The sequence below is a fragment of the Hemitrygon akajei genome, unplaced genomic scaffold (genome assembly GCF_048418815.1).
Source record: "Hemitrygon akajei unplaced genomic scaffold, sHemAka1.3 Scf000045, whole genome shotgun sequence".
In the NCBI taxonomy this organism is placed as follows: domain Eukaryota; kingdom Metazoa; phylum Chordata; class Chondrichthyes; order Myliobatiformes; family Dasyatidae; genus Hemitrygon; species Hemitrygon akajei.
In genome coordinates this window covers 5,237,769-5,261,513 of record NW_027331931.1, presented here as the reverse complement: position 1 = coordinate 5,261,513, position 23,745 = coordinate 5,237,769, and the positions used below count along the sequence as shown (strand labels likewise).

Below are 23,745 nucleotides of genomic sequence, written 5' to 3'. Positions count from 1 at the left end.
CAGAGGGAGCAGGAGCACGTTATACTTATTGATGCCATTCTCCCAGTTTCTTCAATTATAAAGGCAATTAACATTAAATTAGCGCCATTAATTCTTAAAATTCCAAAGTTAGTTCTGATTTGGATTTCAAACACGAGGAAATCTGCAGATGCTGGAAATTCAAACAACAACAGACACAAATTTTGTGTGTGTTGTTGTCTGATTTGTACGCAAGGATTCTGCTCAGTGCGATAAATCGCCCGCTGTCTAACTTCAGGAAGTACGTTGGTGAACGAAGCGAGGCGCTCTGCATCCGTACAGTTGTAGAACACACCGGCACCAATCGTCCTGTTTCTACACAGAATCTATTGTTAGACACTCGGTTGCAAAGTAAAAATATCGTCGCTAAATAAACTGTATTGGCATGTCGATTTGGCTAGTTTCCACCTGTCCCCACCCATCAGCAAGTACATTTTTCATTCCGCTTGTGCTTACCCATAGATGTGCGCATAAATATAAATTTGAGTTCACTTTGAGGTAATCACCAATTGCGTATAATGCATGATCCCCTCGGTTAGATTCCTCACCAGATACAGATGAATTGAGTCACTGTCAGGTATTTTCGTGCAGTAGAAACTCAAGACGTCGACCAGCACATGCGGGTGTGTGGGGTGTGTGTGGTGGAAGAAATTTTCAGCGTTTTGCGTTGAAATACTGAATCAGGACCTCCTAATCTGGTATATATTCTCCGCTAAAAATGCTGCGAGAATTGAACTGACAGAAATATGGAATGTCAACTCCACAAATTCTCGAATCTCCCGAGCCGAGGGAATAGGATTTATTGAAGAACGTGTTACCGGCTCCAGATCTGTGCTGGATACGATACCAGAACTCAGTACCTCGAAATCCATGTCGTTAATGAAAATCGAATCGGGAAAGTACCGCGTTGAACAGAGAATCAGAATCGGGTTTATTAACTCCGGCAGGTAATGGGAAATTTGTTAACTTAGCAGCAGCAATTCAATGCAATACATAATCTAGCAGAGAGAGAAAATAATAATAATAACAACAAATGAAATAAAACATAATAATAAATACACAAGTAAATCAATTACTTATATTGAATAGATTATGAAAAATATGCAAAAACAGAAATACTGTATATTAATAAAGTGAGGTAGTGTTCTAAGCTTCAAAGTCTATTCGTGATTCTGATTGCAGTCGGGAAGAAGCTGTTCCTGAACCGCTGAACGTGTGTTTCTGTCTCATAACCTTAGACACCCAAGGTCAACCCCAATATCCGGTGCTATCTGTGTCGACGTTGCTCCTTCGCAGATTGGAAGAATTTTTATCGGCAGTGTCATGACGGTCTATTATCGCCCCTCATTTATGGGCTGTCCTTACTGTGAGAGGCTGATGACGTGAATTGCCGGACAGCGTATTGCAATGAGAATATTTAGGCTGCAATTGGTTCGTTCAGTGAGGGCGGAAACTGGACAAAAGTGTTTATTTTGAATAAACAGGAATGCAGGAATGTGTGAGGTCATGTACTTCGTTGGGATTAAAATAAAGGACGATCGGTTGCGGTGAGACTGTCAAAGGAAACTGTTCACGAAACAGAGATGGCGAGCCGATGGATCAGGTATTTTGCAAGGCAACTGCAGATTGTCAACTGAACACATTTTGGGCCAGCGCTCAGACAGCATCTAGGGTGTTAAATTTTATTGGCACACTACACGCTGCTGCTTGTAGTGTGAGCGCTGCGAGCAGGGTTCGAACCTGCGCGGGGAATCCCCATTGGATTTCAAGTCCAACGCCTTAACCACTCGGCCATCGCAGCTCCATCAATGTTCAGCACCTACCGTAGCACTGCACCTGAAGTGAGGGTTGTACTTGATTTATTTTCGGTAACGGAAATGGTGAATCGATCATGCTTTGGGCTTGTCTTGCAGCCAGTGGCACAGGGAACATTTCGCTGGTAGAGGAAAGAATAAATTCAACTAAATACCAACAAATTCTGGAAGCAAAGATCACACCGTCTGTAAAAAAGCTGAAGATGAAAAGAGGATGGCTTCTACAACAGGATAATGATCCTAAACACACCACAAAATCCACAAAGGACTACCTCAAGAGGTACAAGCTGAAGATTTTCCCATGGCCCTCACAATCCCCCGACTTAAACATCAACGAAAATCTGTGGACAGACCTCAAAAGAGCAGTGCATGCAAGATGGCCCAAGCATCTCACAGAGCGAGAAGCCTTTTGCAAGGAATAATGGACGCATATCCTCCAAACAAAAATTGAAAGACTCTTAGCCGGCTACAGAAAGCCTTTACAAGGTGTGATACTTGCCAAAGGGGGTGTTACTAAGTACTGACCACGCAGGTGGCCCAAACCTTTGCTTCGGCCCCTTTTCCTTTTTTCTTATTTTGAAACTGTAAAAGATGGAAATAAAAAAAAGTAATCTTGCTTAAAATATTAAAGAAATGTGTCATTTTTAACTTTATGCCTTTTGGAAATCAGGTCATCTTTTACCCGCTTAGCTGTTGACAGTAACAGAAATTTTGAGCATCGGTGCCCAAATCTTTGTATCCCACCGTATCCTTCCTTCCAATGTGCATCACCGTACCACAGGATGATCTATTTGACAAATCTTCTCCCTTTCTCCTCAACTGTCTTTGATCTTAAATTTGTTATAATCTTTTGAGTTTTTGAACACGTTAAAGTCAGGCTACCTTTCTTATATTTTCTTTTCTTTAGCCTCCCTTCCTTCTTTCAGAGTGGAGTGACAATCCCAATTTTCCAACCATCAGGATCTATTCTAGAATGTAATGACACGTGAAGGGGTACTATTATTGCCTCGAGAATCTTCAGTTCCTACTTTCAGAACCCTGGGGTGTAGTCCAACTGGTCCCGTTGACATACAGCTTCAGAGCTTTCAGCTTCACAGGCACCTTCTCCAGAGTCATAACATCCACTCTCACTGATGCCCTCTGACCCATGTTCATCGGTGCCATTATGCTGGAGTCTTCCACAGAGCAAAATATTCATTCAGTTCGTCTGTCTATTCTTCCCCCCCCCCATTACCGCTTCTTCCGCGTCATTTTCCAGCTTTCTGACATCCACTCTCGCATCCCTTTTATTCTTCATATGTCCGAAAAGATGATATTTTCTCTATTATTAGCCATTTAATTTTTCCTCTCATCAAATTTTATTTGCTTTCTTTTGTATCTTGAAATCATCCCAAACCTCTAGCTTCCCACTAATGCTTGCTATGCTATAAGCCCTCACTTTTGCCTTTATGCTGCCTTTACTTTCCAGTATCAGCCACTGTTGCCTCATCCTGCCTATCGAATATTTACTCTTATTTGTGATGCACCTATCCTGCGCCTTTCCAATTGCCCCTGGAACACCAGCCCTGCTGGATCTGCCGTTAACCCTGCTGGTTCCCCTTTCCAATCGACTTGGCCAGCCCTAGACTTAGGTCGCTGTTGTTTTCTGCGAGTGACAGGGTCGAGGATTGTTATCGTCCCTGACTTTTTTCTCTGCGAATGACGTGGTCGGGAACTGTTATTGCTGCTGTGTTTCCATGCGAGTGACGGGGTCGAGGATTGTTATCGTCCCTGACTTTTTTCTGCCAGTGATGTTCTGGGGGACTGCTATTGTCGCTATTATTTTTTTTTTTTTGCTGCGGGAGAGGAGACAGTTTGAAGTTTGTGAGATTTGTATCATTTCCTTTTTCGTGCCGGGGTTGATGTCTGTCCTTACATCAACACCCATGGCCTGTCTGTATTCAATTGTCCGGAGCAGACAAGTATCAGAGTTGTATTGTACATGCAGGCTTTAAGAATAATATTAACCGTTTGCACCTTTCTATTCTCCTCACTCGTGCCACTGCAGTTCCACTTACTGCATGGAATACTCATACGTCTAATTTTAGATTCTCGCTCTCAGACTGCGGGATAAAATCGATCACATTACAATCACTGCTTCTGAAGCATTCCTGTATACTAATCTACCTGGTCAAAGCACAACACAACACACAATCCACAACTGCCTTTTCCTAATGGGCTCAACCACAATGTACTCTAAAAAACCATCAGTAGGCATTCCCAAGCTACCTGCATGTTGAGATCCTACAATGACCATCGTAATAGTGCCATTTTCACATGCCTTGTGCATCTCCCGTTGTCATTTGTACTCAAAGTCGACTGCTAGAGGCCTGCATATAACTCCCATCCTCTGATCCTATGTTATCTCTCACTAAGGATTTTTTTTAAAATTTTCTGTACATCACTATAAATTACAATAAATCAATTAAATAGAAATTTTAAAAAAAGAATTGTTAGGGAGAGTTCATGTGTTCATGTGCTGAGAAATGTCTAAGCTGAGCAGAAAAAGTGGCTCTTAATAAAAATGTGATTTTCTATTTTCAGACTCCTCTACATCCACCAACCCACGCCACACTCCCCCACTCCCCACCCCCGTGGGTAGAAATATGTAGAGGGCATGTTTGGTCTGGTGAAGGTCCTGAATAATGCACCCAGCCTTCTTTTGGCACAGTATTGAGAACATGATATTGGCGAGGCGTGCCCGTCACTACAGCACTCTGCCCCTTCTTTCGATCCTACGCATTGGAGCCCCGCCCCACACCAGACTGTGACGCAACGACTGACAATCCTGTCCAGGTACGCCCACAGAAATGCATTTGATTCTTCGACAGCACTCTAAATCTCATTAATGAACAATTATGACGTCTGCACAGTGACCGCGTCAGCATGTTGGGACCAGGATGGATCCGCTGAGATGTCTTCGCCCAGGAACCTGAAATATTCACCCAGAAGACCATAGGGCCATACGACAAAGGAGCAGAAGTCGGCCATTTGGCCCATCGAAGTCGCTCCGCCATTTCATCATGAGCTGATCCAATCTCCCCTTTAGTCCCATTCCCCCGCCTTCTCACCATAATCTTTGATGCCCTGACTACTCAGAAACCTATCAATCTCTGCCTTAAATACACCCAGTGACCCGGCTTCCACTGCCGCCCGTGGCAACAAATTCCATTGATTCACCGTTCTGAACCTCCAGTGAGGATTTGCGTTTGTTCACCTGACGCATTCTCCCTGGAGTACAATTAATTCCCTGGTCTTACTAAAATTGATGAGAAGGTTGTTGCTTCGACTCCACCCAACCAGCATATCCATCTGATGCTGAGACGCCTATTGGTGTCATTAGAAACGGGATTGCCTGCACAGTCAATGTAAACTATGTGTTCCTTCAAGTTCCGAAGTCAGTATGGTTAGCAGGGAGAGTCACCGCCTCCTCGGTGCTACACCCGTCCCAGTCATTGATCAGCAGTACAGTCCACGCAATGGCTTTTCTTCCGGACCACCCGGTGTGAGTGACTGTGAGTAATCTGTCCTCGGTCGTTGCTGAACTGGTTCAGTGTCTACAGAATGGAGCAGCGAGCGGCGTCACGGGAACGACACTCTTCAGAAAGGGTTTGCACATTTCACTGCAAACGCAGGATGGGCTGAGACTGTCACTTTCACGTGATTGGTTTCAGCTCGGTATGTTGTCAGACATTCCTGGTATTCGTCTCAGGGTTGGCTTGTAATTAGTGATCACATCCATAGACTCCAAACGGAACACAACCTAGTCGCGGTGTGAAGGCTTGCCTGGCTCAGTAACCTGGAGAGCGAAGCTGGCTGGAGTTAGGAGTTAATGCTTTGGCTCTTGGTAGGGTCACTCATGCCAAACAAGTCAAATGGTAGAGGGCAGACTGAGAGTGTTCCCCCGCTCCCACAAATTCGAGGGTTCAGCTCAGAGATAACAAACCGAACTGGTCAAAGAAAACTTCAGTGAAACGAAAATGGAGTCCGTCTACATATGTATCCGTCGGTATTTCTGAATCACTACCCGGGACTTGGCAGGGAATTGTGAAAACCGAGTTGAAGCTACTGAAACGATGAATGAATCCCTGAACATCGCCGACTGACAGGGATGGAGGATCTTCATCGCTGCCCCGAAAAGCCAGCGGTGAGACTGGCAGTAAGTTATGAAATTAGTCAGCTCCGCTCTGGGGACAAGCCTCTGTTGTATCCAGGACATCTTCATGTAGCGGTGACTCAGAGAGGTGGCGACCGTCATTAAGGACCTCATCACCCATGACATTCCTCTTCTCACTGTTACCATCAGGAAGGAGGTACAGAAACCTAAAGCCACACACTCAGCGATTCAGGAACCAATTCTTCCCTTCCGCCATCCAATCTCTAAATGGACATTGAACCTATGAACACTGCATCACTCTTTTATCTGTTTTTGCTCTACTTTTAATTTAACAATTTAATATACATATATTTACTGTAATTGAATGTTTGTTTTTTATTTCTATATGTAACATGCATTGATTGTACTGCTGCGGTTAATTTAACAGATTTCTCGACATCTGTCCCAGATATTAAACCTGAATCTGATTCTGATTCTGAAGTAAGTCACATCCGTAAGGCAGATGTTGGTGAAGATCAGAACTGAGACTCTCAATCTGGATCAGCAGAAATTGAGTTCAGTGGTAAAATTCCAGCTCTCGAAACCCCAAGCGTTTGGCACAACAATGTGACTGGAGTGAGTGGTTTCGCTTGTCACCTAATTTCTGCCCGCACCGATTCTGAAACCTGTGAAATGTATAAACGGATATTGTACGCAAGTTAGAGGCACTTGTGTCCTGGTCGGAAAAAGGGAAGAGGTTAAACTATATAAGTTCACTCGCCAGTTTCTCGTTCTTCCACATTAATGTCTACAGCGCTCATCAACATGCAGACCCATCGTTTTCCAAAGACTGCTGCGCTGTTTCCATTTTACACTTATTTCCACAACAGAGTGTAACAGCAACACAGTCTCCCAACTCCGACACTGACTTCCTGAGGCCAGCGTGCCGAACACCTTTCCCACATTCCCTCTGCACATGAGACGGGTTTCAGCAAACTATGTCCTTCTACCCCTCTCTCTCCCTGCTGATTTGCACTCCCCGGTGCTCTAACCCTCACAGAATAAATACTCAGCTGGTTTGACATTCCAAAATGTGACACCTCAAACTTACCTGTCGTGAAAACTATTTCCAATTCCTTCTTCAGTGTTTCTGTTTGATATAGCCAGTTATCTCGAGTGTCAATGCAAAAGTCGTGAAGCAAATCGCTGATAATGTCCAATAACGGGGCTCGTCCGGGATTTGAACCCGGGACCTCTCGCATATGCTTTTTTCACCCGAAGCGAGAATTATACCACTAGACCAACGAGCCCGCATTCGCAGATTGCGTCACAACTGAACTCCGAAGCCATTTGAATTGGTGGAAAACCCGTTGTCCTTTCCGTTGTTCAGAGGACAGCCTGATGTCGAAATATGTTGGGCCCGTATTCCTTTGAGATTACAAGAGTATTCGTTACTTGATTCAGTCAAAATAAGAATATAACGGACTCTGATGTAATGCACGTCAGAATGCGTTTGCCAATGGCATACTTTTCTTGCACAGGTGCTGCTGCTCAGCAACTCCCTGCCACGGCGAATGGTGGACTTTGAATAATTACAATTATTTCAGGCGGGCTTCCAGAAGTATTTGCTCCATGAGCAGCGGAGACGTTTGATAAATGGCACACAATAAGAACTGACACCAGGATGAATTTTCACACGTTGACTGTACTCTTTTCCAGAGATGCTGCCTGGCCCACTGAGTTCCTCCAGCATGTTGCGCGTGTTTCGCAAGTTTGTCTCACATTCTGCTGAGTTAGTTTGATTATCCTTTCACTGACAAACATTGTTCCATCACGTGACCTTCCAACTCATGTCACGTCACCTCCCGACATTACTACCAAAATTTATCCCTTCTCGGTGCTTCTAAGTCGAAACTCACAAGAGGATTCCCATTCAAGATGAACAATCTGTCATCCACATTGCCCCACTCCACGTCGAGTGTGATTGCTATCGCGATGCCATCACCACATTGCTGTTTGGGTAAAAACTGGTATGAAGCTGGAATGAGAGTGAGTGTGTAAAGGATGATTCATATCTTCCTGAAAGCCGAGGGGAAAGGAGAAAATCGTGAAAGACGACAGGATGGGGATATTTGCTCAATGACAGAAACTTCCCTTCAGCCGTACTGGGTGAAAAATGAAGGAAACAAAGAATGAAAGGGAGGTAGAATGATGAATTGTCATGGACGGGATTGGAAACTACCTCTCCAATGGATAAATCACCAATTTATCCTAGCCATGGTCGATGACATTGTGGTTAATTTCATTACTGCAGCCAATCAAAGGATTTATGTACTTTCAAGTGTCCGGGGATGGGGTCGGAGAAAAGATTCTTTTTCAGCTTGCTGCTACTGTTTAGAAGGAGGTGTTATTTGTTTTGACAGAGAATCTGAGAATAGAATGAAATGGACTTGGTGCGAGCAGATAGGATTAGTCTGGTTTAGGATTGTGTTCAGAGAAGACGAGATGTTTTGAAAGGTCCTGCCGACGGTGTTCACCACTGTTTTAGTCAACATGACTACTACCGACGGTGTTGCCGGTGTTAACTAATTTTAAACAATTAGTTCCGCATGTGGTGTAAAAGTCGGATACATTATGGTTGTTTGAAATACGCTCAACAAAGTGATACTTCTCACACTTTCACAGTGGGACGGGGCAAGATACGGGGCAACACATTGTCCGCACACTTCAGACTGAACCCTGACATCTCCAACCCTATCAGGCTGTCATCGCTCATCATTCTTCCTTCAAGGGTAGCCACGCTTCCGGTTTCTCTCCTCGCCACTCTCCTTCTACCCTTATCCCCCTCTTGTCTTGCACTTGACACTCGCTCCTTTTCAACCTCTTCCTGTCTCCCGTCTTTCTCCCAGTCTCTCTCTTTCTTCCTGCGCTTCTCTCTTTCGCTCCCCGTGTCTCTCCCCATCTCTACAAGACTCTCTTCCACTAGTCGTTCTTTTCTCCCAGCCTCTTTCCTCTGCTCCCTCTCTCACTCTATAACTCTTTCACCCACTCCCAGTCTCTCTACAACCAACCATTCTCCGCCATTGTCTTTCAAACCAAAGTGTCTGCTTCCTTGAAATTTCTTTTCCCTCACGTCTCTAGTTCTTTCGCGTTCCCTTACCTCGCTGATCCTCCGTCTCTTGCACGTTTTAATCTCAGTTTCTCTACCTATCTCTCTCTTCCCCGTGTGTCTCCACTCCGCTCTCCACCGTGGTCTCATTCTCCCGTCATTGCCTCCCCCGCATACGTTTTTGATCGGACTCCCTCCAAGGCTTGGAAAATGTTGAACACTCCGGATACGTGCTGATGGTGTGAAGTTGCTGCACAAACACGTTTATTTGCGGGTAATTCAGTGGAAATTCATAGAACAGTTCGCCAGCGCAGCGAGATATCCGGTGATGTCAATTATTCAACAAATTAATAAATAAAATGTCTAAGTTCTTCTCAGTGGTGGTAGGGGGCTTCCTTCACCTTCTCAGTCTTCAAAGTCAAATATCTTTAAAGTTAAATCGACTGCATCGTAAGTCACGGGTATGGGTTGGTCAAGTCATTAGAGAGATCAGGTTCCTGCCAAACGATCGATGTGTGCGCTGGAAAATATTGTTCTTCAAACTGTCCTCAGCCCTCGTTAATTTCCCGAAGACACTCTCCCTTTTTGATCACAGGTCTCTGGAATATCGTTGTGGATCTTTTAAAGTGTTTGGAGGAATATAAGTGCAGTGTTATTGTAGCACATGTCAGCTGTCATTGTTTATTCCATCACCCACCCTGACCGGAATGACTGGAACAAACGAAAGAAAAGAACTGACGTATATTCCCTTTTAACAAAGAAGTGTTCTCCATTTCACCCGCCAGAACAAACTCCTTCCCTCAATTTCAGAAGCGAATGTGCTCCGTCAAATGTTACAAAATAAATCGATTTCAAGATGAATGCCAACTTTAAAGGCAACACAGATATAAAAATATCATATTTAAATTGTTCATGCCGGGTATCATGGAAGATAACATGGAAAATTCACATCATATTTTGTTTTAAAGTAAATAGATTGCAATGCCCCTTGACGAGTCAAATTAATAACACGGTGACAGAGTGAGTAAAAACATTTTAACGTAAGTGTTTGTGCAGTTGGTTGTCACTGATGTCCCTGACGTGATAGTTACGCTAATTGCCTCAGTGGAATTGCTCTCACCTCAATAAAAGTCTGCTAAACCGATCACCAGTCCATCTGAGCAGCTGAAACGCTCCGTACAACTGAACGCTGCTTCTGACGGAATATGGACTATGCGGCGATTTACTACATCGCGGCTATTTTCTATCCCACACTTGTAGCGGTTGGTGTGCCCGGTAAGATCCCGGAGCTGTTCACTTTATGTATTATGCCATCGTCTTGCTGATTTATACTTCTGCGTAGTAGCCTACGCCGAACCCTTCGTAAGTGTCCTGCGCCGTTGTGAGCATTTAAACCTGCAATTCACCGCCAAAACGCTAGTTGGCGATGGGGTTTCAATTCAGTTTCTTCGTGTACTTCAAACAATGGCCACTGAGCGCATCATGTTGGAGTTGGAGATGATGAATGTTGAGCAAGAGTTACTTTTATTCAAATTACTGCTACGCAGAAAAGAGAGAAACCGTCGGAGTAGATGGTATGTACGACCATTGAAGGGGACTGAAGGGGAGATTGGATCAGCTGATGATGAAATGACGGTGCAGACCCGACGGGCCGAACGGCCGACTTCTGCTCCTTTGTCTTACGGTCTTATGGTTATGGCCTTTTGGATTGAGGCAGGAGGGTGAATTTCCTATGCTTGTCCGGCCACTGAGAGACATGGACGAAGAAATGTATTTCAATTGTTTTCGGATGTCGGTAGGTAGATTTGAAGATTTGGTTCATCGTCTCCAATGATTAATTTCGCATCAGTGTACGCACAGTATGCCTACAGACAGGAGGAAATGCGATGCAACCAAGCGGACCAATCACATTTGTTGCGGTCTGAGTCGCCGCGACGCGCAGTTGGATTTTTGGAGAAGTGCGCGTCAGGCTATGGCGTAGAGTAGGGCGTAGGGTACAGTGTAGGTTACGCGGAATTGCCGTACCCACGGCGATCATTTGACGCAGAGGTATAAATCAGCCTTTAATCTGATACGGTATCCGCACTGTAATAAAGCACAGATACCATCGGCTGAAACGTCTTTCCTGAATGGAGGATTCAGGCATCTGACTGTTTTATTTAAATGCTCGGTACATTGATCGAAATGATTTTTATTTTGTCAATTATGCTGATGCCGATATTGACATTGTTTCATAATTTCACCTCGCTCGGCCTTCTGAAATGATGCTGGTCTCTGCTTTTCTAAGTCCGAGTCTCTATCAGTGCAGACACTTCGATCTTATAACTATGTGGCAGCTTATTTAAATGACGGTCCAGTCTATTTTCGACACGTAGGTCTGTTCTTCTGTAAGTCAGTAAATGAGAACTCGTGTTTTATCTCTCCTTAATGCTACCTGGCCACCGCTACAAATAATGGCGTCAGCACTTGCACCACAAATAATGGAAATGGTGTTGTTTGTTGTGGCGATCAACTGTTCTCCCGTACATGAGTCGTGGAACTCTGATGCCTCGCTCTAAACTGTGGGTAGGTCGCCAATCCACTGACACTCACATCCGCCATTGTCCTCCAGCCGGAGTGCAGCGACGGAGACCGCACACACTGGATTCCCGCTTTCCACTTCTAAACAGACCATACCCTGCATAGCATCGGTAGAATGGGGGCATTCAGGGAATTGCTGCTGACAATATTTCTATTTTGTTTCCAAATTTCTTGCAGTTAATTTAACGGCGATTGTGATCCTTTCTCGGGGAAAATGCGGACTCTCCAAATGCATCACCCGTTACCTGGTTGGAATGGCGACAGCGGATCTGATGGTGGTTATCGTTGTTGCTTTAGTTGAGCAGACCAACAATATCTACATATATTCCAGATCCCTGCTCATCACTCCTGTATGCGCTCTGACACTTGTATTTGTGACTGTAACGACGGACTGTTCTGTTTGGTTTACGGTCAGTTTTACCTTCGATCGCTTCATCGCAATATGTTGCCCAAAGCTGCGAGAGCGATACTGCACCGAGAGAACAGGAACGGTGGTTATCGTGACCTTGGTTATAGTGAACTGCGGGAGATGTGTCCCGTTATACTTTGCCACTGAACCTTACGTCATCATTGACAACATGCCGTGGCGGTGCACCGGCACATATGAATACGCTACTTCACCCGTGTGGAGAGGATACCAATTACTGCTGAGTATTTTAACACCAATGATACCAATCGGTTTAATCTTGGTGTTTAACGGGTTAACTGTAAGATATATCGTCGTGGCAAATAGAGTCCGCAGAAAGCTTCTGCACAGCAGCGACAATCAGAAGGATGCCGAGATGGAAAAACGCAGAAAATCGATGATTTTTTTGTTTTCTATATCAGCTAATTTCATATTATTTTGGATGCCCTATGTAGCACATTCCCTGATATGGCAAACACAAAACTATTTTTACGAGGACAGATATTTGAGTTCCCCGGTATACATCCTACAACAATTTGGGTACATGTTGCAGATTCTCAGCATTTGTACCAATACTTGTATCTATACACTGACACAGAGGAAATTCAGAGAAGAGCTGAGGAATGGAATGAAATATGTGTTTACATTAAATGGCCATCTGTGTAGATAACGCCCGCGTCTAATAACAATTCAGTGGAGTTTTCAAATAAAGCCCTTTTAGATGATCAGGTTTAGCAAATATGTCATTAATTCAAACAATCATATGCCTGGTCATCCGGAAATTGCATAATTGGCGGAAGATTGCTTGTTTCATACAGTTCAGGTAGGTAGCAATGCAAACGTTCATTGCTGCTGGCGTGATTGTTACATTGGTTGAAGTATGTTCCAAACTATCACAGACACTCGACTGTCATAAGGGCAGGGATGGCTTCAGGGCATTCAGGGTTTTAGATATTTGAAAATGGCCAGTGACAACTAAAGCCACAGAAATATGAATCAACCCATTTGTAGTATTCTGTACAGCCGCCCACGAGATTTAGAAAAAAAAACGCGACGGGAACAGTGAGGGACACGGAATTTGGACATGTAACATTTTGTTGACTCGGGGAAGTGAAACATCTCCAACATTCTTTGGAACCTCCCCAGGGTAAGCGGTTTCGGTATGGCATAATTTCTCAGTTGTTTCAGGAAGGATTCATGTCACTATATGAAGACAGGTGGACTAGCGAACAGTCAATACCGGATCTAATATTAGAAAAGGAAATGGATCAGGTGACAGATCTCTCCGTTGGTCAAAATTTCAGACGATAGGGCAGAATTCCCCTCCATTCACCTTGCAGAGGAATAGGACAAGAGAGCATGGGAGGGTCAGCGATGCATGGCGCTACCTGGCAGGTACTTGAGAAGGTAAATTGGGAAATGTTGAAATCAAGGAAATACGCAGGACAGTGTAACGTAACCCTGGGAGACAAAAACGTTGCAACAACACGTCAAGAGGAAGAAAGAACAATACTTACAGAACAGGAAGAAAGGATCAAGTAAGGCTGTCTCGAGTCACAAGGTAGACAGGAAAGAATTTAACAACGGACTTAGAAGAGGTAGAAGGGGAGTTGAGAAGACCTTGGCGAGTTGCACTATGAAGAACAGGAGGAGTCCGGAGAGAGTGTGGGCAGATCAGAGAAAACCGAGGTAACGTGTCTGGAGTCAAAGGAGGCAGTGAGGCTCCTTACTGAACACATTGATCAATGTGAACACAGCGTTAAAAGGCAGATATACTCGAACATGCCGACGCTAAGAAAGAGGAAGCGCTGGAAACTTGGAAAATATTATGATAGATGATTCCCTGGTGTCGGAAGGGATATACTCCAGGAGATTTACCAGAATGCTGCCTGGTTTAGAGAGTATGCAATATGATCAGAGATTAAGGGAGGTAGGGCTTTACACTTTGGAGAGAAGGAGGATGAAAGGAGACATGATAGAGGTGTACAAGATATTAGGAGGCATAGACAGAGTGGACAGCCAGCGCCTCTTCCCCAGGGCACCACTGCTCAGTACAAGAGGACATGGCTTTAAGGTAAGGGGTGGGAAATTCAAGGGGGATATTAGAGGAAGGTGTTTTACTCAGAGAGTGGTCGGTGCGTGGAATACACTATCTGAGTCAGTGGTGCAGGCAGGTACACTGGTGAAATTTAAGAGACTACTACACAGGTATATGGAGGGATTTAAGGTGGGGGATTATATGGGAGGCAGGGTTTGAGGGTCGGCACAACACTGCGGGCCGAAGGGCCTGTAATGTGCTGTACTATTCTATGTTCTATGTAATTTGGGAAAGCAAGTGAAGGGATTGGTAAGCTTTTGGACAGGATATTTCTGTCTTCACTGTCCACGGAACCAGATGACTGGAATGTGCCAAATGGTATTCATTTGTTGTAGAAAAATATTAACGATACCCCTTGGAATTGTAGACCGAGTCTTACGTCAGTAGTGGGTAAACTGTTGGAGACGATTATTGTAGAGGGAATTTATAAGTATTTGGAGAAACATAGTCTGGCTACGGCGAGTCAACATGTTACATATTAATTTTGGTCAGGCGTTTGATCAGTTCCCCATAGTGGACTCAGTCAGAAAGTCAGGAGGCAACGGATCCAAGGAAACGTGACTGGTTGGTTCAGAATTGGCTTACAAACGGAAGGCAGATGATTAGAGTGCATTCCGGCTGGAAGACAGAGGGCAGCCGTGTTCCGCAAGGAGGGTTGAAATTTCGGCACACTTCACAACTATAGTTGGAGTCAGCAGTCACAGTGCTCCGAGAAACAGGGCTGAGGGAAATAACGGATTTAATCTGACCACACAGCAGCAGCAGGATCATGTATGGAATTAGGGCTGATGACGGAAGCAAATCGCTGAGCTATTGACTGCAACAGCGCGATTTCTAAACTGACCTGCCATTTACATATTACAGGGCAAATGCTACAATGACTTCAAAGCATCTTTTCCAGTGGAACCCTACAACTTAAAACCAGCATTTCAAAGTGTTCAGCTGCAGTTTTTGCTGCTCATTAAAAGAACAATTCTTTCAAAATACCAATTCCAAATTTCCAGTTCAAGTACACACCAATTTATCCAAATGCCTATCGACCTCTAAATCGTGGTTTTAATGTATCTGGTGTAGATATGCTTATATTTCGTTCCCTTTAACCCTGAATCCACATGGCCTGTGTAGAATCCGTTTCTCCCTCTGAAATCATTAAAAATGAATCATACAAATCTACACAAACTAAAAACGCAGCGACAGCAAAGCAAGTATCCGGGCTCACACTTGTCTTCCTTTAAAACCATCGCAGGTAATTGGAGAGTACAGAATAAACAAGTTCCAGAGCTTCCATCTCCTCATGCTGTAACCATCCATTAACTCAGTCTCCATGCTTCAGTTTGTGCAAGGACAGAGGGATAAAACAGGATCAACGACTTTCTAGATTGGTCGGTGCTGTGAGACACGAAATTGTCAGACATCCAATCAGAGAGCCATAGGAAACCACTGCACAGAAACAGGGTCTGCAGCCCGTCCAGTCAGTGAGGAATTATTTAAACTGCCTACTGCCATCGACCTCACCCGGACCGTGGTCATCCATATCCCAGTACTTATCCAATCATCTCTTAAACGTTGACATCGAAATCACAATTGCTATTTGCCTTGGCAGCACTGTCTGAGTGAAGACGTTTTCCCTCATGTTTCCCTTAAATATTTCACATTTCACCATTCGCCCAGATCTCTAGTTGTATTTGCCCAACAGCGGTGGAGAAAGCCTGCTTGCATTTATACTCGCCATCCGCTTTATATTGTTGTATACCTCTATCAAATCTCCCCTCAATACCCCTACACGCTCGGGAATAAAGTGCTGACATATGTAATCTTTCCTTCTTATTCAAAACGCCCAGTCCCGGCAATAGCCGGTAGTTGAGCAAAATCGTACACATTATTTTTCCAAATTAGGCCTTAATAGAGTCGTAAATAGCATCAACATAACATCCCAACTCCTGTACTCAGTACTTTGCTCCATGAAGGCCAATGTGCGGAAAGCTGTTTTTACGATCCTGTCTAACTGTGCCGCAACTTTCATTGAATACGGACCTGCATTCTCAGATTCGTTTGTTATATCGTACTCCTCAGTGCCCTATTTCTCATTGTGTCAGACCAACCCTGGCTGGTCCTCTCAAAGTGCAAAATCTAACACTTGTCTGCGTTAAATCCGATCGGCCATCTTTAGCCCATCTCTCCAGCTGGTCCAGATCCTGCTTCATGCTCCGGTACTCCTCCTCGCTGTCGACTACACCGGTAGTGTCATCGGCAAATAATACGTCGGCAAAGTTAACGACAGTATTATCCAGATAGTTGATATAGATTACAAATAACAACGGGCACAGCAACGATCCCTGGGACACTCCACTTATCACAGGTCCCCACTCAGAAAGGCAACCATCCATTCCCACACTCTAGCTTCCGTAACGTACCCAATGGCGAATCTAATTTACTACCTCATCGTGAAAGCCAAACGACTGAACCTTCTCGAGCATCCTCCCACACTGAACCTTGAGAAATTCCTGGCTGAAGTCCCTGTTAGACGGCATCCACTGCCTTGCCTTCCACACCATTCCTGGTAACTACCTCGTAAAGCTCTGTGAGATTGATTAGACATGACCTACTACGCACTGGCCCATACTGACTATCGCCAATGTTCCTGTTTGTCCAGATACTTCCCTTCATACCCCATGACCAGCGTAGTCTGAACACCGAGAACAATTCCTCATTACATAATACTTGGCGAGTCCCTTCCGAGCAAAGCTATCGAGATCATCCAGCGGTCGGCACTGATATTTATGGCATATTGTTTTTTTAAAAAAAAATCTCCTGCACTTTATTATCCGACGCATTGAGAGTAGTCTGGAAAACCAAGGCGTCATAGCTCTAAATAATTAACCACTTACTTAACTATAGCAAGACACGGTACGCTCGATCGAGCACAGAACATAGAATATTACAGCACAGTACATGAGGTTCTGATAGGCTTTCAACTAATGTAAGTTCGATCTAACACATCCCGCCCCCCGCTTCTGAATCAGAATCAAAGGTTTCAAAGGTACTTTTAAAGAATCAGAACCAGATTTAATATCACAGACATACGTCGTGAAATTGTTAACTTTACGGTAGCAGTACAATGAAATGCAGGATAAATAAATATATAGAAAACAAAACTGAGATATAGGTGGCAGCGGGGAAAAAAACTGTTCCTGAATCGCTGATCCTGAGCTTTCAGGCTTCTGTATCTCCTTCCCGATGGTAACACTGTGTAGAGGGCATGTGCTGTTAGTGGGCAATGTTAATGATGGACGCCACTGTGACAAGAATCATCCCTTGCAACAATGGTCAATGAGATACAGAGAATCTGTATTTACCAACAAGTATCTTTTATTATTTCTACTAAAAGCACGTAGATTTACACACTATCTTCCTGTGTGCACCCTACTGGAAACCCTGACACTGCATGAACAGTCAATGAAGAGAAAAGGTATTACCCGGGAAAAGTGTCTACGCTGGCAAGGCATTCCATAGAAGCATAGAAAACATAGAAAATCTACAGCACAATACAGGGCCTTCGGCCCACAATGTTGTGCCGAACATGTCCCTACCTTAGAAATGACTCGACTTACCTATAGCCCTGTATGTTTCTAAGCTCCATGTACCGATCCAAAAGTTTCTTAAAAAGACCAAATCGTATCCGTCTCCACCACTGATGCCGGCAGCCTATTCCACGCACTCACCACTCTCAGTAAAAACACTTACCCCTGAAATCTCCTCTGTACCGACTCCCTAGCACCTTCAACCTGTGTCCTCTTGTGGCAACCATTTCAGCCCTGGGAAAAAGCCTCTGACTATCCGCACGATCAATGCCTCTCATCATCTTCCGATCCTCATGTTTCCGATCTCCACGTGTCCGTGTGGTTCTACTTTTCGGCAATGGTTGGTCTCTGGCCGCTGGAGAGTTATCACCCCGGCATGCTTGGAGCTCCGGAATCTTATATTGTTCCTCATCAATTGAACCATTGGATTACCAAACCATTGGCTCAAGGCCACCTGACCTACCTGGGTCACCTGTTTCCTGATCATTGTGCAGAGCTACAACCAACATATTGTACGTGGCTCTGCCCACCCAAGCCTTGTGTATTCGTATCTTTACACCCTGACTGGTCCGAACCAGTTAAATGAGGCAACCCAGACAGAGTCTAACGAGACTACAGATTGCTTCTTTGATATGTCTGGCATTTTACATAACAAGTAGCTGCTCCTCTGAGCATGGTCTCAGGTTTATTGCTCTGATTAGATTGTCCCAGAGTCAAGAATCAGTTCAGAGTCCACGCCCTTCACATAACAAGTGGCGATTTGTTTGAGAATGGGCTCAGGTTTAGCAGATCTTTACCTGAAGCTCCCTGTATCCACATTCAATTCCTCTGATTAAATTATTCCAATGCAAGAATCAGTTCGTAGTCCACAAAATGGGTGGGGGGAGGGTGGGGCGGAGAGAACTGGCTTGTCTGCTTCCCCTGTCCTTGATCAGTCTGTAATTTCTTCTGGCCAACAGTGTTTTATGAGCCATTCAATCTGAAACGACGGTATCTTTCTCGGGTCTGCTGTCGTCTAAATGCACCAGGGTGGATGATGGAGTTTTTGCAGAGATGCCGAGTGCTGTAGGGGTCGAAGGGGTTTACAGAAATGCGGTGTGATGTAGGGGTTGGAACAGTTTTGCTACGTGCCCCGTAACGGGTTAGTTACAAACAAAGCACTATTTATTAGTATCTACGTAATTAAGGGAGATTAAGGGAGCTAGAACTTCACTCCTTAGAGAGAAGGAGGACGCGAGGAGACATGATAGAGTTGTACAAGATATTAAGAGGAATAAATAGCGTGGATAGCCAGCGCCTCTTCCCCAGGGCACAACTGTTCAGTACAAGAAGACATGGCTTTAAGGTAAAGGGAGGGAAGTTCAAGTGTGATATTAGGGGAAAGTGTTTTACTCAGAGAGTGATTGGTGCGTGGAATGCACTGCCTGAGTCAGTGGTGGAGGCAGATACACTACTGAAATTTAAGAGACTACTAAACAGTTACATGGAGGAACTTAATGTGGGTGGGGGTGTTACATGGGAGGCTGGGTTTGAGGAGCGGCACAACATTGTTGGCCGCAGGACCTGTAATGTGTTGTACTATTCTATGTTCTATGTATTATATAATATAGTAATATAAAAACAGATAAACCAAACAGGTTAGCAGAGTTTATCCATACACAAGTGTGTAAATATAAAACCCCAAACTTCTTCAAGCTTAGGTGGTAAATGATACAGTCTTACGATGGTATAGGAATTACGTGAGTTCGGTTCTTGATATTAAGTTGAGTAAAATTGAGGAGAGAGAGAGAGAGAGGTGATTTGTTTTCCAAGTAAGCCGATGCCGTCGAACTTTCCGTTGACCTCCGAAGTCGTGTTAAGGATACCGACTGTGATCACACAAAAGGGTACCGTTTTCATGCGGTAAAGCTATCAACACAGTCCAGGGTTAAACACACTGAGAGCATTCCACCCGTCACCACTTTTCCACACTGCGAGCAAAACCCACACTTTAGTGGGCAGTGAAAGCACAACCAGTGTCTATTTCTTCTGTATTTCTGTCCTTGTCTTCCGTGTGTCTATGTGTCTGTGTGAAAAGCCAGCTGACCTTGTATATATCCCAAACATGCTGAACGCGAGCTGCCCATTATACAGCCCCGCCCTTCCGTAACGATGGAGACTCACGAGCTGTTCGGTGCTCTCTCTCTCTCTCTCTGAATCAGTGTACACCCACTCTCTCTCTCTCTCTCTCTCTCTCTCTCTCTCTCTCTCTCTCTCTCTCTCTCTCTCTCTCTCTCTCTCTCTCTCTCTCTAAAGGCACATTTCATATTGAATAATGCTTAGGATCTCGTCACACCTCGCTACTGTTGAGGGAAAAAGTTTGATCAAGGAGCAAAATTTTTGTCTAACTGTAGATTACAGAATTTGAGGCAATACATATCTAACATGTAGCAGACTACAGAAGCGTATAAAATACTAGTTTCTATCTCATTCCAAAACTTAACATCCAATCAATCCACCATGTTTTTGTCTTCACCTTTCACATACTTTGTTACAAAACCAAATTCCCGCAAAACCAAATCCTGTCATCTTCAAACTACCGGTTGATCACCCATTTTCTCTTTTTTTCCCACATCACCACAGAACAATTAACCATGACGTGATCTGATCCAACAGCGCTTGCAAGGACGGCCTGAACTTTATCCTGCCCAGGTGCTAACTCCTCACTCATGTTTTCTAAACTAAGCCTATTCGGTGAACATCCAAAGAAGTCCTTTGTTCCAAAAAAGTCATTAATTCTATCTCCAAGATCTTTAGTCCTATATATTTCCATAAGAACACCTGCAGATGGCCTCTCTTGGTCAAAACAACATTTCCCTTTGTTTTGAGAAGTCTCCGAACCCTGTGTCTCCAATTCGCAAACTTGAACAACATCACTAAGGTGTTTATCGTTAAATTCCAAAATATAGTTAAACAAATCAACGTGTACTGTCTCCGCATCTGAGAGAGCTGGTTCTGTCAGCAAGGTCAAAGGTCTTGAAAGCAATACAGACTTCAGAGCTACTTTGTTCAAAAGTCCGGAGACAGCACCCTTCTCAATATCTTCAATAAAATTCAGCTCACCAGTGTTCATCTCATCACAAACTTTTAGATCACTGTCTGCTCAAGTGACTGAGAATCCTCAATTTCCACTGGTACCAAGGCTCACCCATTATTCACTGAACCAAGTCCATCTGATACAAAAGTACTGCATTCCTTTTCAACTGGGTCAAACACCTCAGACCTTAACTGAGTTTCAACGCAAGGTTCAGTACCCTGTGAATTCACAGATGCTTTAACAACCTGAACACAGGCAATCGAGCCAACCTCCTCTTCTACGCTTTGATTACTTGTCCCAATTTCAAATGCCAGTTCACCCTGATTAACCCAGCTACTCTCTTTGAGGCTCTCATTCAGGGAAAGCTTAACCTCATGGGTTAAAGCAAACTCGTCTGCCGACCCTCAGCCACTTTCTCATCATCCCTTTAATTTTTCTAACCGAAGCTGAACCTCAGCCTCAGTAGGTTTACTTTCCACAAAATTTCCCACACATCCTCTTCAAACGTCGCCTTGCATATATAATGCTCTGCTATTAACGGCTGTATTATCGAAATCCTCATTCATGTGCTCACCTTAAGTTTTAACTTATGAGTAATTCCCAACAGCAAATCCCTCTTAGCATCATCTAATACATCAGGGGATGGTTCCACAGAAACCTACCAACCTCAATCTCCATTGCTGCTGATTTTCCACTCAAGTAATTGTAAGAGTTATTCTACTATAAGATTAACCACTAATTACTCAATTAAGCCCCCAACAAATTTAAAATGGCTCCCACCATTTTTTAATTCCCGGACGAGCCACCAATTTTGTTACGTATCGCGTAACCGGTTAAAAGAACCATCAGAAATAGAACAAACTGGAGTCTGCTTTTAGAACATAGAACATAGAATAGTACATCACAGTACTGGCCCTTCGGCCCACAATGTTGTGCCGACCCTTAAAACCTGCTGCACACCTTAAATTGTAACCCCAGATCCCTCTGGTCCCCCACACTGCCAAATTTCCTGACATTTACTTTGTACTCTACCTTGTAGGTTGTCCTTCCAAAGTGTACCACCTCACACTTCTCCGCGTTGAACTCCATCTGCCACTTCTCAGCCCACTTCTAACTCTTTGCTTGATTCCAGTAATCCAATCTTCGGTCCGTGCCAGTATCTTTCCTGTAATACCATGAGTTGTGATCTTGTTTGGCAGCCTCTTGTGCAGCAAGTCGTTAAAAACCATCTGAAAATCCTGGAGAAAAACAGCAACTGCCTCTCCTTTGTCTATCCTGCTTGTTATTTTGTCAAAGAATTTCAAGAGATTTGTCAGGCAATATATACCCTAAAGAAAACCATGCTGAATTTGGCCTACTTTAGCATGCGCAATGTACCCCGAAAAATCATCCGTAATATATTCCAACCACTGAAGTCAGACTATCTGTTCTACAATTCCCTTTCTTCTGCCTCCGTTCCTTCTTAAAGAGTGGGGTGACATTTGCAACTTCCTAGTTTGGCAGAAACATTCCAAAATCAAGACAATCTTAAGAGAATCATGAGGGGGAACGTCTTCACTGAGAGGTGGTGAGAATATGGAATGTTCAGCAAGTGTCAGGGTCGATTTTCAACATTTCAGAGAAGTTTGGATGGGTATATGGATGGGAGGGAATGGATAACTATTGTCCCGTCAGAATTTGCTGGAACTAGGCAGATTAATGGCTTGAAACAGACTAGACTGGCCGAATGGAATTTCCCTGCGTTGTCATGTTCCATGACTCTAATATCTTCACAAACTCTTCAGCTATCTCTTACTGAGCCCTGGGGTGTACATCATCAGGTCCAGGAGTCTTATCTACCTCCAGGCGCTCCAGCTTCCAAAGCACTTTTTCTTATTAGTAATGTCATCTACACTCACTTCTGTCCACGGTAATCTTGAATTATTGTTTTTTTTTAAAAGAAGATGATAAGTCAGAGTAAGTAGTGTCGGGGGCAGGGGAGGAAGAATAACAAGGAGGTACTTCATCGGTGAAACTGGGAGAAGGGAGGGGTGTTAATTTTTAAAAAAAAATCCTCCTCAGGATATGTTTCTCTTAACGAAACCAGAATTGAGCACTGCATGCCGGCATGAGTAAAACTAAAACAAAATTCACACCACTAAACTTAAATGAGAGCACAATCCAGATACATGAAGAAATGGTCTCTATGGAAGATCACGTCGACCACTCATGTCCGTTCGTAGAAGACATCCCAGCGATTTGAGCACACAATTTCCTAGCAAATTGAGAAATCAGTGTGCTTCGCGACCGCTGTACCTCAGGATATACCAGCTCGAGCTAAGAAACAAGTAAAAATTAATAATAATTTTTTGAGGTTGACAAACCCTGTATAGACAGGCGATCGTTCCTTCATCATTAAAGGTAAAGTATTAATTAAATATAGAACTATATTCTAAAGATATAAACATGAACTTTAGACAGGATCAGTGCAGAGCAAAATTACGGAAGTTGCAATAGAGCTGGTAGTGTATGAACCAGATCAGCCAGATACAATACAACTGAGAGATGGATATTAAACATAAGACTAAAGACGTGGGAGCAGAGTTAGATTATCGAGTCTGCTCCGCCATTTCATCATGGCTGGTCCAATTTTCCTGTCAGACCCAATCTCCGGCTTTCTCCCTGTATACCTGCATTTCCTGACAAGTCAAGAATCTCTCGACCTCTGTCTTAAATAAGCACAATGTATCGGCCTCCACTCTGCCTGTGGCAACGAATTCCACAGATTTTCCACTCTCTGGCTAAACTCATCAATATTGCAAATGGGCGACCCCCTATTCAGAAATTGTCTCCTCTGGTCCTAGACTCTCCCACCATAGGACGCAGCCCCTCCACATTTAGCCCATCGAGGACATTCGATAGGTTTAAATTGTATCACCCATCATATTC

General features: G+C 44.0%; 2 non-coding genes across 2 annotated transcripts; both read right to left on the bottom strand.

The window, feature by feature from the left end:
• Positions 1-1,737: 1,737 nt before the first annotated feature.
• trnas-uga (transfer RNA serine (anticodon UGA)) lies at positions 1,738-1,819 on the bottom strand. Its single transcript has one exon. It is a non-coding gene; the product is annotated as a tRNA-Ser (tRNA).
• Positions 1,820-7,192: 5,373 nt separating this feature from the next.
• On the bottom strand, positions 7,193-7,277 carry trnap-cgg (transfer RNA proline (anticodon CGG)). The gene is given in 2 exon segments: positions 7,193-7,228; positions 7,242-7,277. It is a non-coding gene; the product is annotated as a tRNA-Pro (tRNA).
• Between the last annotated feature and the right edge of the window lie 16,468 nt (positions 7,278-23,745).